This window comes from Eptesicus fuscus, chromosome 1 (assembly GCF_027574615.1).
Source record: "Eptesicus fuscus isolate TK198812 chromosome 1, DD_ASM_mEF_20220401, whole genome shotgun sequence".
Lineage (NCBI taxonomy): Eukaryota > Metazoa > Chordata > Mammalia > Chiroptera > Vespertilionidae > Eptesicus > Eptesicus fuscus.
The window spans coordinates 117,413,559-117,428,241 of record NC_072473.1 but is presented as its reverse complement, the minus strand read 5'-3'; the positions used below and the strand labels follow the sequence as shown (position 1 = coordinate 117,428,241).

Here is a 14,683-nt window from a genome sequence, read left to right as displayed (position 1 = left end):
GGCTCACCCGGGCCTAGGTGCACGAGGCCTCACCCGGATCCAGGGACGCATGGTCTCACCCGGACCCAGGGATGCTTGGCCTCTCCCCGACCCAGGGCCACTTGGGCTCACCCAGGCCTAGGTGCACGAGGCCTCATCCGGATCCAGGGACACATGGTCTCACCCAGACCCAGGAACGTTTGGCCACTCCCAGACCCAGGGCCACTTGGGCTCACCCGGGCCTAGGTGCACGAGGCCTCACCCAGATCCAGGGACACATGGTCTCACCCGGACCCAGGGACGCTTAGCCTCTCCCAGACCCAGGGGCACGTGGCCTCACCCGGGCCTAGGTGCACGAGGCCTCATCCGGATCCAGGGACACATGGTCTCACCCGGACCCAGGGACGCTTGGCCTCTCCCAGACCCAGGGCCACTTGGGCTCACCCGGGCCTAGGTGCACGAGGCCTCATCCGGATCCAGGGACGCATGGTCTCACCCGGACCCAGGGACGCTTGGCCTCTCCCAGACCCAGGGCCACTTGGGCTCACCCGGGCCTAGGTGCACGAGGCCTCACCCGGATCCTGGGACACCTGGTCTCACCCGGACCCAGGGACGCTTGGCCTCTCCCAGACCCAGGGCCACTTGGGCTCACCCGGGCCTAGGTGCACGAGGCCTCACCCGGATCCAGGGACGCATGGTCTCACCCGGACCCAGGGACGCTTGGCCTCTCCCCGACCCAGGGCCACTTGGGCTCACCCGGGCCTAGGTGCACGAGGCCTCACCCGGATCCAGGGACACACGGTCTCATCCAGACCCAGGAACGTTTGGCCACTCCCAGACCCAGGGCCACTTGGGCTCACCCGGGCCTAGGTGCACGAGGCCTCACCCAGATCCAGGGACACATGGTCTCACCCGGACCCAGGGACGCGTGGCCTCTCCCAGACCCAGGGCCACTTGGGCTCACCCGGGCCTAGGTGCACGAGGCCTCATCCGGATCCAGGGACGCATGGTCTCACCCGGACCCAGGGGCGCTTGGCCTCCCCCAGACCCAGGGCCACTTGGGCTCACCCGGGCCTAGGTGCACGAGGCCTCATCCAGATCCAGGGACACATGGTCTCACCCGGACCCAGGGGCGCTTGGCCTCCCCCAGACCCAGGGCCACTTGGGCTCACCCGGGCCTAGGTGCACGAGGCCTCACCCAGATCCAGGGACACATGGTCTCACCCGGACCCAGGGACGCTTAGCCTCTCCCAGACCCAGGGCCACTTGGGCTCACCCGGGCCTAGGTGCACGCGGCCTCACCCGGATCCAGGGACACATGGTCTCGCCTGGACCCAGGGGTGTGTGGGCTCTCCCAGACCCAGGGGCGCTTGGCCTCGCCCGGGCACGGGATCCAGCGTCATCCGGATCCAGGGGCACTTGGCCTCACCCGGACCCGGAGTCCGGCCTCACCTGGACCCAGGGGCATGTGGCCTCACCTAGACCCAGGGACGTGAGGCCTCACTTATACCCAGAGGCGTGTGACCACACCCGAGCCCAGAGGCGCGCAACCCCGCCCGCACCCGGGTCTCATCGGGGCCCCGTCTTCCCGATCCCAATTCCTGCCGGTCAATCCCCCCTCAGCAATTCCCCTGGCCATCCTTCCAGAGCTCCAGTATGGCTGCTGCAGAACTCGTCGGGCGGCGGCTCGGCGAAGCTCCGGTGCACCCGGTGCATGGCGGTGGGCCAGTCTGGCGTCGCTGCGTCGGCCCTTGGGTCTGCATCGGTGGCTGGTCGCCGAGCATGCGCACCTGGCCGCTTCTGGGGCGTTGAGATTCTTGACGGACTCAGAGGTCAGCAAGCGCGGAGTCTCCCACCCCATGTCTCATAGGGGTTCGTCTGTCCGTGCTTGGCTGCCAGTGGAGCCGTCCTCTCAGCTGGAGACCGCCGGGGGATCTGCGCCGAGCACGTTCCAGGCCGCTGTTGTATCGCCTGAGCCTTAGTTCTTTTGTGTCGCCTGAGCCGTAGTTCTTAAAGTGTGGTCTTTGGGTCACCGGCATCAGCATCATCCCACATACCCCTTTTTTATTCTAGTTGTAGAGCATCTACTCAGCCAGCCCTATGGTGGTCTTGGATGGTGTCTGCTCTGCTCTCTTGTCGTAGTCTCAAAGTTGTTGTGGTAGGCAACAATCAGGCTTCCGCCCTATGCCTCCATCTTGGTCCTCCTTTGTATAGTTAAGTCTTGATTGTTGTTGGTGTCACTGGGGGGGCTCTCTTTGTCTATAAAGGAAGAGTTGCTGTGCAGGAGACACGTTTATGGGCCGGGTCTTGGTGCAGCAAAGCTTTGGCGCTCACTGAATATTCCCGTTGAATGTGTCCCTTATGCACGTGGTTGAAATCTGGTGTCATCTCCCACAGACCACCAGATGCCCTCGTTTCTGGGTCTCCAATGGGGTGTAGATCAGCTACTGCCTTAGGCACTCAGCAAGGATTACAGCAAAAACTGTAGTTTCTTCCTCCTGTCTGAGTGGCCCTGGAGCAGTCGGACTAGAACAGCAGATCATCTGGTCCGCTGCCAGAGGGCAGGCCACCCACATGCATAAGCCGTTGCTTGGGGCGCAGGTGTGCCTGCAAGATTTGCGGGGCAGGTCTTCAAAACGTGCGGGGCGGGTCCCAGGGGGGGGCGGGGTCTCAGGGCGCCCACAGGCCATGGTGCGGCGAGCCAAGATGGCTGTGAGTCTGGTCCTTCTGCCTTCCACGTATCTAAGTCCCCTCGTTCCGCACTCCAGCGCAGCAAACACTGATTGCTGGGCGCACCTCCGCAAGAGTCCCGCCTCTCCCCGCAGGCATGTGTGTCTCCCGGGGTTCGCCAGAAGATGGGTTTCAGGGTGATGGGGAGCCAATCTCCCCTAGGTTTGGAACAAAAGCCCCTCTCCCCCGCCACCAGCCAGACCCACGCACCTCCACACCTCATCCCCTCCGATTTCGCTGGGTGCGAGGCAACAGAACAGCCCCTAACCTCCGCCGCCATCTTTTTCATACTTCCCAATCTGTACCTCTTAATCCCTTCATTTCAGTCAACTCTACTGAAGTCTAGCGCCGCTGGGAGGTGCACGGAAAGGGCGCCCGGGCCTCCATCCAGTGCGCGTTGCGCGCGTCCCGCGGAACCAGGCGCGCGAGGGCCACGCGGCTGGGACGGGCGCTGGGCGGCCGCCGAGCTCCAGGCACCGCCATCGCCGCGTTCCGGACGTCGCCGCCGCGGCGTCCCCCCAATTTATACTTCTTAATCCCTTGAATTCAGTCAACTCTACTGAGGTCTAGTGCCGCCGGGAGGTGCACGGAGAGGGCGCCCGGCCCGCTGCACCAGGCGCGCGGGGGCTGCGCGGCGGGGACGGGTGCTGGGAGGCCGCCGGGCTCCGGGCGCCGCCGCCGCAGCGGCGTCCCCAGCGTCCTGGGCCGGGCGGCCTGCGGGGGCGGCGGAGTTGCGAAAGTGAGTGAGTTTCCCAGGGTTTCGCCCGGAATGGGGTTCAGTGCAATTGGAGCTGGTGCTCAGTGCACTCCGGAGCCTTTATCTCCTTCCTGCCAGTGAACTCCGGCCAGGTCATCAGCCGCCCCCTCCTCTCCGGTTCCATCCTCCCCGCAGGCGCGTGTGCTCGTGTCTCCGCCCGTTTCTCCATACCTCAGGCTTTTACGGCTTCCCCGACTGTGCCCGTGGCCTTCTCCTTCCCCCCAGCTGTGGGTATTTCAGTCCGCCAGCTCTCCTGTGGTTCTGGACGATGTCCGTTCTGACCTCTAGTTGTATTTTTGAAATTGTTGTGCCCGGCTGCAGGTTAGGTGTTTAACCTATGCCGCCATCTTGGTTTCCTCCGAGTCCCGGTTTCTATGTCCAACAGTTGTTAATGTGTTCATAACAGCAATGATATTTCAGTTCTGGATGGTGGACATATGGTGGTATTGCAGGTCCGACCCTCTCTGGTTTGGTCCTGGGCAATCTGCAGTGACGCATATCTGCTGACTGCTAGTATGGCAAGGCATCGTCAGCGTGTTGCATCTCTGGACTGTTTCTCTTCTGACTTCATGGCTGGAGCACTCCTGTCAATTCCTCTCTGTTGCAGGAATCCACGTGTCTTGGAGTTGTTTTCTGAAAATATACAAACATATTCTCGACCAAAAGTTAATAAAGGAATATTTTCTATAAATTTGACTTGCGATCCTTTTTCATTTTTTTGCCCAAATGATTTTCCTTTGGCTTGTTTTGACACCATGTATGTTTTACCTGGGTGACTTGCTGTTAGCATTACAAATGAAAGTTCATTTTCTAAAGTAAAAATTTTCTAGATGTAATTTATTTGCAGGATATTTTTCCTTACATGATATTCTTCTACTATCCCCCCTTTTTTTGGTTTAAATATTGGGAAGCTTTTGGAAACTTTATGCTGTAATCTTGATAGCTTTTAAATTTTACCTTTTTGGACTAAAATGTGACTGCTTTAGGTTCATTATATGTTATGCAATTTTACCATGAGATGAACTACCAATAAAAATTTTAGGTAACACTTTAGTAACAGCTTTTTTGTCCAGTACAATTGATTTTTCTAGAGTATTTGCTTATTTTAATTGGCCAATTTAAATTAGTCTGAAAACTTGACTACTATTTTACTGTCAAATTTAATACTCTAACAACCATCTTGTTTTACTCTGTAATTATTAGTGGAGAGGATTATTTGCCTTCTTGAGTAGGCCCTGAGCATTCCTGGTGCTAGGCTGGATTTAGATATCCTAGACCCCAGTTCCCCAGATAATGGGTGCAAGACATCTCCATCAAGTCTTGTTGCAGTGAGAGGGCATCTGCTGTCGGCCAAGTCTCTGTTACCTGGGTCCCGATTTGAGCTGGGCATGTGAAGCTGAGCAGCCATGGGGGCAGGAGATCTCCTTCAGCAGGGGTGAGGGTTCAGGCCCCTGCAAACTTGGGGGGTGAAGGTCTGTGCCCCACCTCTGTTGACCCCCAAGTTCTCTCCTGATGGCCCCTGTGCGACTGTGCCTGTCTTAGGTTGTTCCTTCCCTGAGGAATCTTACCCGTCTCTGGCTAACCAGCCATCCTCCGGGGCCAAGCAGGGTGATGTGAGGTTTAGTTCTGTCTCCTTGGTCGCCTATGCCCCCATGGCCTCCACGCCCAGCACCTGCCTTGGGATCCCCTTGCCTGCTGGCAGGGTCCCAGCACTGATCACATATCTTGTGGAACCCAGGTTTCTTCTCCAAGGAGGCCCAGCTCACCCCACTGGGCAAGAGACAGATCCATGGTACCAGCCATCACGAGGTTTCAACCTTGGCATGAACAGAAGCTCAGGCAACAGCTGTGGACAATTGGATTGTGAGAAGCAGGTCGCTCTTGGCCAAAAGGGCAAGAGGGGCCAATTTAGAATGCTCAGGTGCCTTCCCAGGGGGCCCTCTACATAGTGGAAGGGATTAAACCCTTTCATGTCCTTTTTAAATTGCTTCCAGACATTCAAAGAATTAGTTTGTAAGTTTGTTTGGGGTAATTATATAATATGCTGTTGTAATTCTAAAATATCAAAAGATGTGTTACGTTTGTCTTCAAACACCAAACAGATGATTCCCCCCCCCCCCCCCCCGCCATGGGCGTGAGGAACTATTATAAGTAATGGGGGTGATCCAAATCTGGGAAAAATTTTAATGACAGTGTAGAATAATATCATGTAAGGATATTCTTTGTTCTAGTCCATAGCAATACCCTTTCAAACTGGCTGTCTATTTCTTTTTGTATAGACAAGATCTTAGTTACATTTTCTGCACTTCTACCGCGGGCAAGTAGTGATAGTAGTGACACCCTTTCTTTGGTGTCCACACAAGCCAGAAACCTCTCTTTAATTTTACACACAAAGGGGCATTGTTTTGATTTTGTGTCATACAAAAGGGAAGCTGGGTGGAGACCCCTGTGTATTTATACTTTCTTGCCCCACCCATGGACCTCCTGGATGACCAAGGTGTTTGGTATTATTGGTAACTACATTAGTCAGGGGATCAGCCCACATGAGTGGTCTTACCCATGAAGAGTCAGGAGCATAAGTCCAAAATACTTACCCTCTTGTCCCGGGTAAAATTACCTTACATCTGATGATTGCTAGCATGGCTGGAAAGACGTTCTCATGCATTCTTGGGTTTCTGGTTACCTCACAATTTCTTCCCTGAGGTTTGACATTCTGATTGATGTTTCTCTGTTTCTGGATCTATTTTTGGCCCCATCAGTTTATGTTGTTCATTATATTCCACAAATGAGTGAGATCATGTGATATTTATCTTTCTCTGCCTGGCTTATTTCACTAAGCATAATGTTCTCCATCTCCATCCATATTGTTGCAAATGGTAAGAGCTCCTTCATTTTTACCGCAGCGTAGTATTCCATTGTGTAGATGTACCAGAGTTTTTTAATCCACTCATCTGCTGATGGGCACTTAGGCTGTTTCCAAATCTTAGCTATGGTGAATTGTGCTGCTATGAACATAGGGGTGCATATATCCTTTCTGATTGATGTTTCCAGTTTCTTAGGATATATTCCTAGAAGAGGGATCACTGGGTCAAATGGGAGTTCTATTTTTAGTTTTTTAAGGAAACTTCATACTGTTCTCCACAGTGGCTGCACCAGTCTGCATTCCCACCAGCAGTGCACGAGGGTTCCTTTTTCTCCACATCTTCGCCAGCGCTTGTCATTTGTTGACTTGTTGATAATGGCCATTCTGACAGGTGTGAGATGGTACCGCATTGTTGTTTTGATTTGCATCTCTCTGATGATTAGTGATTTAGAGCAGTTTTTCATATGTCTCTTGGCCTTCCTTCTGTCTTCTTTCAAAAAGTGTCTATTTAGATCAGTTGCCCATTTTTTGATTGGGTTGTTTATCTTCTTTTTGTTAAGCTGCATGAGTTCCCTGTAAATGTTGGAGATTAAACCCTTATCGTTGACATCATTGGCAAATATGTTCTCCCATGCAGTGGGCTTTCTTGTTGTTTTATTGATGGTTTCCGTTGCTGTGCAAACGCTTTTTATTTTGATGTAATCCCATTTGTTTATTTTCTCTTTAGCTTCCATTGCCCTAGGAGCAGTATCAGTGAAGAAGTTCTTTTGGCATATGTCAGAGATTTTTCTGCCTGTAGATTCCTCTAGTATTTTTATGGTTTCCTGTCTAGGACTTTTAAAATTTAAATTGATATACCATAGTAGCTTGTTCAGTCAGACCAAAATTTTAAGTTGTCCCCATCTTCTCAGTTGTATTAAACCTTTAGAGTATTGCTATGAGATGATAAAGGCATTTGGCAAAGAACTGAAAATGGAGAAAAAGGGTCTGTTAAGGGCTGTATCAATTTACTTGGCAAATTCACTCTTACATACAAATGAGCCAATGTTCTAAGAATCTTGGCATTTTCCTTTCAGCTACAAAGAAATAGGAGACACAAATTAATTACTTTATCCTTAAAACCTTGCAGATGCATTTTATTTTAGAAAGGAGACATTTACTTATTCTTCAGGTTTTTCTAGGAGTAAACACTTTTTTAATGACAAAGAATGCATAAGTGTTCTATTGTAACACTGGATAGCAGGAAAAATAAGAGATTTAAAAGAAGACAAATTACTAACTTTGAAATCAGAGCTCATGGATAACCTAACACAATATCATCATTAACTAATATTGATGGGTGTTTAATATATCTAATATTTCTGTGCCCTTTCCATAACAAGTCAGGAAGGAGAGGCATTAGTTTTATACTAGTAGCCCTGCACACAAATCCATGTGCCAGTAGCTCTCTGTGGGGCCTGGCCACTCCGTGCCCGCTGCCCAGAGGCTCTCCACAGCCCAGAGGCCCATCCGCCCTGGCCAGAGGCCCATCTGTGGCTGGGGAATGCAAATGACTTCCCTCCTTGTTCTCAGGAATTCCGGTAAAGGGCTTTCTTCCTCTTTCTCAGCCGGCTTTCACCCCTGTGCCTCTGCTACCAGCCCCTCCTGTCACACTATCCTCCACCCCCTCCACCCTCTGGCCGCCCAGACTTGACCTTGACCAGGAGTCAGGGGCCACTAGACTCTGCTCAGCTCTCCGATTTCTTCTCTTCTTATGCAAGTGTTCCACACCCCGGCCTGGCCAGAGGCCCATCCGCAGCCAGGTACGGAACGCTTGCCTTTTGCCTCGTCACCACGGTGACGAAGCAAGCATTCCACCAGGCTGCTCACGCTGCCCGCTCTTAGCTGCTGCCCCCCCCCCCCCCCGGGACTGGGGGACTCCAGTGGGGCTGAGAGGACTGGGCACCTCCATCTTGTGGCTATGGGTGCTGCCATCTTTGTGACAGAGTCACAGTTAATTTGCATATTACCCTTTTATTAGATAGGATGATATTCTTTTAACTTCTTGATCAGCAATATCATATTTCTGGAAAATACGAGATATGCTGTCCTTTATAATCTTATTTGGCATGGTCTTTAAAATTAGAATAACTGTGTTTTTTAGGGATTCAGTCTGGATTATATGTCCTTAATGCCATTTTATGACCAATAGTGGGGTACATTGATGTATAGTTTTATGGTTGAAAAGGGTAATATATTAAAACCATAGAAGGAATATGCTCTACAGGCTTCTGATGTGATTTACCTAAATAAATTTTCAGTGAGAAGACTACATCTATTCTGTCCCCAGATCATCTTTGGGAAAAAACAGTCAAGCAAAAATTGTTGTTAAATAATATATAGATATCTCTCATCTTAGCACAACTTTTTCTCTGCAGAGCTTGCTTCCATTTTCAGGTTTCTTTATTTTTCTTTGAAGTATAAGTTGACTTGAAATCTACTTTCTTAAGAAGCACCAGTGAAGGGCTTTTAAATGAGATTTTCTTAATAATGTATATCCCTCTTGCTATCTAGGAATAAAATTAACCTTTATATTATATACCTCTCTTCAAAGCGCTATCTGCATATGGAACAGTGCCAAATATATTAACATGTTTCTAATACAAACTAGAAATTCTACTTATGGTCGACTCAGAGATGTATCAAAGAAGGACTAGTTGCCTCAGCTGTCAGCAGCTCTAGATAGTAATTCAGCTGCAGAGAATTATACTATTTGAGCTCATTTACTTTCAGAGGCAGCCATTAGCCAATAACTGCTTTAAGTGGGGTATAAAGGCCCAATTATTCAGGTCCACTGTAGGACAAGTCTGAAGGGCTATATATGCTACATAGCTTCTGGTGGAATTGACCAAAATTTTATAAGTCTGTATCACAATTTAACTTTACCCTGTTCCCAATTTTGCTTCCTCTTTTTTCTTCTCAAATGTTAGAACTTGGTTGCAGAAACCTCCAAATTGCAACATTACTGGCTTATCTCTAAATTCTCTTCCAAATCTGATTAGGCCTCTGATATCTTCTACATATAGATTCTCTGGCAAAAATACAGTTTCCTCTTACCCCTTCATTACTAATATCACAAAAACAAAAGATGACTTGGCCTTCAACAATATGAACTATGAATGAGAATCACATCTGTCACACTTCTTTATATAGTCACCATGGTGGGAATGCTTCATAATTGTTAAAATAGTACACAAGCAAAAGTGAGTTATATCTCTTTTGATACTTGCATCTACTTTCCTTCCTGACCATATCCATCTGCTACTTTCATAAAATGATCCAAGAATGAAAATTATGGATGAGGGAACTCCAAGGGCCAACATCCTATATAATAAAAGCCTAATATGCTAAGTGTCCAGTCATCCGGTTGTCTGTTCAATCAATCAAAGCGTAATATGCTAATGACATGCTAAGGCCACTCAACTGCTTACTATGATGTTCACTGACCACCAGGGGGCAGATAGTCAACTGGTTGACCAGTCGCTATGACATGCACTGACCACCAAGGTGCAGATGCTCCAACAGGTAGGTTAATTTGCTGCTGGGGTACTGGGCGAGTTGGGCTGGACACACCCTGGACCCCTACCATAGTCCTTTCCCGGCCCCGACTGTGCACCGGTGGGGTCCCTTGGCCTGGCCTGCACCCTTTCGCAATCCGGGACCCCTCGAGGGATGTTGGAGAGCCGGTTTCAGCCCATATCCCGCAGGCCAGGCCGAGGGTCCCCACTGGTGCATGAATTCATGCACCAGGCCTCTAATATTAAAATAAACAATGAAAAAATGAGTGAAAACTGTCAAAATCAACTTTTTTGGAATTGGTAAATAAACAAAGATTTATAGGAGTCAGGCAATAGCTGAATAAAGAAAAAGGTGACTTAAACATGGATGTAGAGCTCTGTGGTGCTTTAATTAGCCTTTCAGCATTCCCCTCCCTAGCATAGCAGTTACCTTAAAGACAGCACTCATATTCTTGGTGTAGGCTCCTATTTTCAGAGGGAGCAGAGTAGAGCTTATTCCTAAGAAGTTGTATGTATCTGCTTTGACCTAACTGAAGGTTCCTTAAAGGCCTGATACAAGAGTTTGTTTGTTTTCCTAACTCAGAACTCTCTCAGTGAAGAAAAGTCCTAAACAAAGGGTGTTTGTCAAAACAAACAAACAAACAAACACTGTAAGGCAAGTGAACAATCTACTGCTGCCTGGAGCAAAATATTATAATTGGAGGAAACAATAGACATGTTGAAAGCCGAGTGGAAAATCTGGGGAGTTAATTTGAAGAATAAAAGAATTGAAAAGCTCCCACAAATAATAGGGAATCTGAAAAGTCACGTTTATGGTCGTAGAAAACCTGTGAAGGCCTTAAGTTTTCACCTATGGCTGATCTTTAGGCTCAGCCCAACTCAGAAGTGAAAGCTAAGGTAGTGTTGTTAAGAGAGTGGCTAAGTATTGAGGGAGTGTCCAATACAGACAGAATTTGCAAAGACTAGGAGAGTATTTTTTCTCCTTTTTTAAAAAATAATTTTTTTAGCCCAGCCAGTTTAGCTCAGTGGTTGAGCACCAGGCCAGGAACCAAGAGGCTACCGGTTCAATTCCTGGTCAGGGCACATGCCTGGGTTGTGGGCTTGATCCCCGTGGGGGGCGTGCAGGAGGCAACAGATCGATGGTGTTTCTCACTCATTGATGTTTCTATCTTTCTATCCCTCTCCCTTCCTCTCTCTCTAAAAAATCAGTAAAATATGTTTAAAAGTATTTTTTTATTTTTCAATGATATTGGATGTACAATATTATGTTTCAGGCGTACAATGCAATGATTTGACATTTATATAACTTATATAGTGATTGTTCTGATAATCTAGTACCTATCTAACACCATACATAGTTGTTACAATATTGACTATATTCCCTTTGCTTACTTTATATACCCATTACTATTCTGTAACTACCAATTAGTACTTCTTTTTTAATTTTTTTTTTCAATTACAGTTTATATTCAATATTACTTATATTAGTTTCAGGTGTGTGGCATATTGGTTAGACAATCATATACTTTACAAAGTGTTACCCCTGATATTTCCAATACCCACCTGGCTCATACATAGTTATTATAATATTATTGACTATACTCCCTATGCTATACTTTACATCCCCATGGTTATTTTGTAACTACCAATCTGTACTTCTCAATCTCTTCAGTTTTTTCACCTAGCCCCCCAACCCCCCTTCTCTCTGACAACCATCAGTCTGTTCTTTGTATCTATAAGTTTCTGTTCTGCTTGTTCATTTATTTTGTTTTTTAGATATAAGTGAAATCATATGGCATTTGCCTTTCTCTGTCTGACTTATTTCACTCAGGACAATATTGTCTAGATTGATCCATGTTGTTGCAGATGGCAAGATTTCATTCTTTTTTATGGCTGAGTTTTATCCATTGTATATATGTACCCCCTTCTTTATCCATTCATCTATTGATGTACACTTGGGTTGCTTCCATGTCTTGGCTATTGTAAATAATGCTGCAATGAACACATGGATATATATGTCCTCTGCCCAGTTTTTAATTGGATTGTTGTTGTTTTTGATGTTGAGTCAATATATTTTATTGATTTTTTACAGAGAGGAAGAGAGAGAGGGATAGAGAGTTAGAAACATCGATGAGAGAGAAACATCGATCAGCTGCCTCTTGCACACCCCCTACTGGGGATGTGCCCGCAACCAAGGTACATGCCCTTGACCGGAATCGAACCTGGGACCCTTGAGTCCGCAGGCCGACACTCTATCCACTGAGCCAAACCGGTTTCGGCGAGTTGTCTAAGTTCTTTATAAATTTTGGATATTGCCTTTGTGCTGGAAGAGCAATGTCGGCGGGATTAAACGGCTGGTAGAGCCTGAGCAGGTGGGCCAAGCCTGGGATTGGGCGAAGGCTCATCTCTGAGGGGCCCTTTATCCACTCCTTCTTTTCCTCAGGGACTATTAATAAGATTTTCTAGAATCTGAGTTTCTGCCTTAGATGTTCACTTTAAAAAAATTATAAGGGAACAATTATTTTTTCCCTGCTTATAGAAGTTACTTATTTCTGTGTAGGATTGTCACAGTGGGATGAACTCCCACCCCCATGCAGTCCTGGGAAGGATGCAGCCTTGGGTTTGGTGAGATGATTGCCAGAGGCTGCAGCTCTAGAGCACAGGGGGTGGGTGGTATCAGGCAGTGGCATGAGGCATGGGGCTGGCGCCAGGGATGGAGGTGCTGCCCCTGGCCCTGCCACTCCCGCTGGAGTTCCTTGACTTGCTCTGTCCACCCTGAAGGCTTCACCTGAGCCTCCTCTCCCCCAGGACACTCCCGCAGATACTAGCCTCTTTGTGCCTGGCATCAGTGAGACTGGAAGATGGCCTGGGTACTGAAGATGGACAAGGTGATCAAGTCCAGGCTGGTGCATGATTTTGATGCCAACCTCTCTGGCATTGGGCAGGAGCTGGACACTAGCGCCTACAGCATGAGTGATGTCTTGGCTTGCCCATCTTTAAGCAGGCAGATTCCAGCTTTGCATTGGAAGGTGAACCTATCCCCCTTCTTCCTTTTCAGTATGTGATGTGTGCTGCAGTGTCTCCAGTAGTAAAACTGCATGATGAAATGCTCACTTACCTGAACCAAGGTATGAAATTTGGATGCTGGAAAATCAGAAATGGGAGAGATGCCTGAGATAATTGGAAATTTGGTGAAAAGTATCTTAAAAGTTATATTCCATGATAGAGAGTATGCAGAGAATCAGCAACTTGAAAGTTAGAAGTGGAATTGCCCAGGAGACAGACTTCTTGATTTAGAAATTCCAGTGTCTGTGGGAATAGTTGACACAAGGACAAATCCAAGCCAGTTAAATGCAGTTCAGTTTCTGTGGGACCCTGTGAAACACGCATCTGCTTTCATTCAGGTGCACTGCATCAGCACATAATTTACTCCATGGAAGAAGCAGGGAGGTGAAAAAGGAGTGCCTTTTAGCATCCAGGTAGACACCTATAAGCAGAATGAAAATGGAGAACACATAGCTGCCAAATCAAGGTTTTTAAGCCTAAAAGTGCAGACCTGAAACAAAACCAAAAAAAATGACTGAGAGAAGATGGAGAAGAGAACTCCTCACGAAAATGAAAAGTATTAGCCATCCTATGATACCACAATCCTCACAAAGTGTTCTCTATGGCCAGATACTCCCACAGGCTATGTGCCAGATACCCCCAGGCAATGTGAACAATAGCCCCTCTACAATACCCCCTTTAACTCCCCACAGAGGAGCACTTGCAGTGTCCCCGACAGTAATTCTTCCCCAAATCATCAGGGAGATGGAGTTTCACAGACCTCTAGTGAACAACTTCAGCCTTCAGCCACGACCCAGGAAACAGCAGTGGCTGCTCAAAAACAGATTCTCTTCCAACACAAGACTGTTTTCCAGTTTTTCAGGTGCTGACTTATTAAAACTGACAAAAGAAGATTTAGTCCAAATTTGTGGTACAGCGGATGGAATTCAGCTCTATAATTCACTGAAGTCAAGGTCGGTTAGGCCGTGCTTAACCATCTATGTCTGCTAGGAGCAGCCAGGCAGCAGCAGGTTGTAGGCAGTGGAGCTGAGAATGGCTGTGGGACACCCTCTGTTTATCATTCAATCTACTTGGAAGAAGTGGTTGCCCTAGAAGTTGCTCGAAAACTTGCATTGCTGTTTAATATTCCTTTCTACCAAAATAACCAGGTTTACAGGCAGGGTCCTACTGGTATTCACATTTTTGTTAGAGATCATTTGGTTCAGAACTTTCAGGATGAGATTTTTTTTTAATTCTCCACAGTAAAAGTTGCAAATAGTGGTGGTATCCACATAATTTTGAGGTGATTGATGTCTTATGTAGTCTGAACTATATTCAGTTCCAAATAAAGTCACACTTAAAATTGTGTGAATACTGAATCCAAGAAGTCTTGGGATTAGAAACTACTGTATGAAATATTTCATATTGAAAACACAAGATGACCTTTCTGATGAGCTGTATGAGAGGTGAATCGCCTCACTGTCACTGCCATAGCCAAGCATCCTTGTGAGTGTAGACATGTCCGGACAGCACATGTGCTTGGAGGCCAGGGTGCAAGCAGGGCTGCCTGCTTCTCTGGCAGAAGCCCGTAGATAGAGTTCCTAGAAGCAGTCTTTGCTGTATTTTTCCACTGTATGCAGTTTGGAAATGAGTATAAAAACGTACTTGTGGATATTTACCTTCCTGTGCCAGTTTGGCCTTTATTGCCTGAACCTTCTGCTGACCTGGGGCTGTGGGACAGTGCTGTTGTGG

At 47.8% G+C, this 14,683-nt stretch overlaps 1 pseudogene; it reads left to right on the top strand.

Annotated features, from left to right (window-relative positions):
• Positions 1-12,747: 12,747 nt before the first annotated feature.
• LOC103305369 (upstream-binding protein 1-like) lies at positions 12,748-14,238 on the top strand (annotated as a pseudogene).
• Positions 14,239-14,683: the final 445 nt, after the last annotated feature.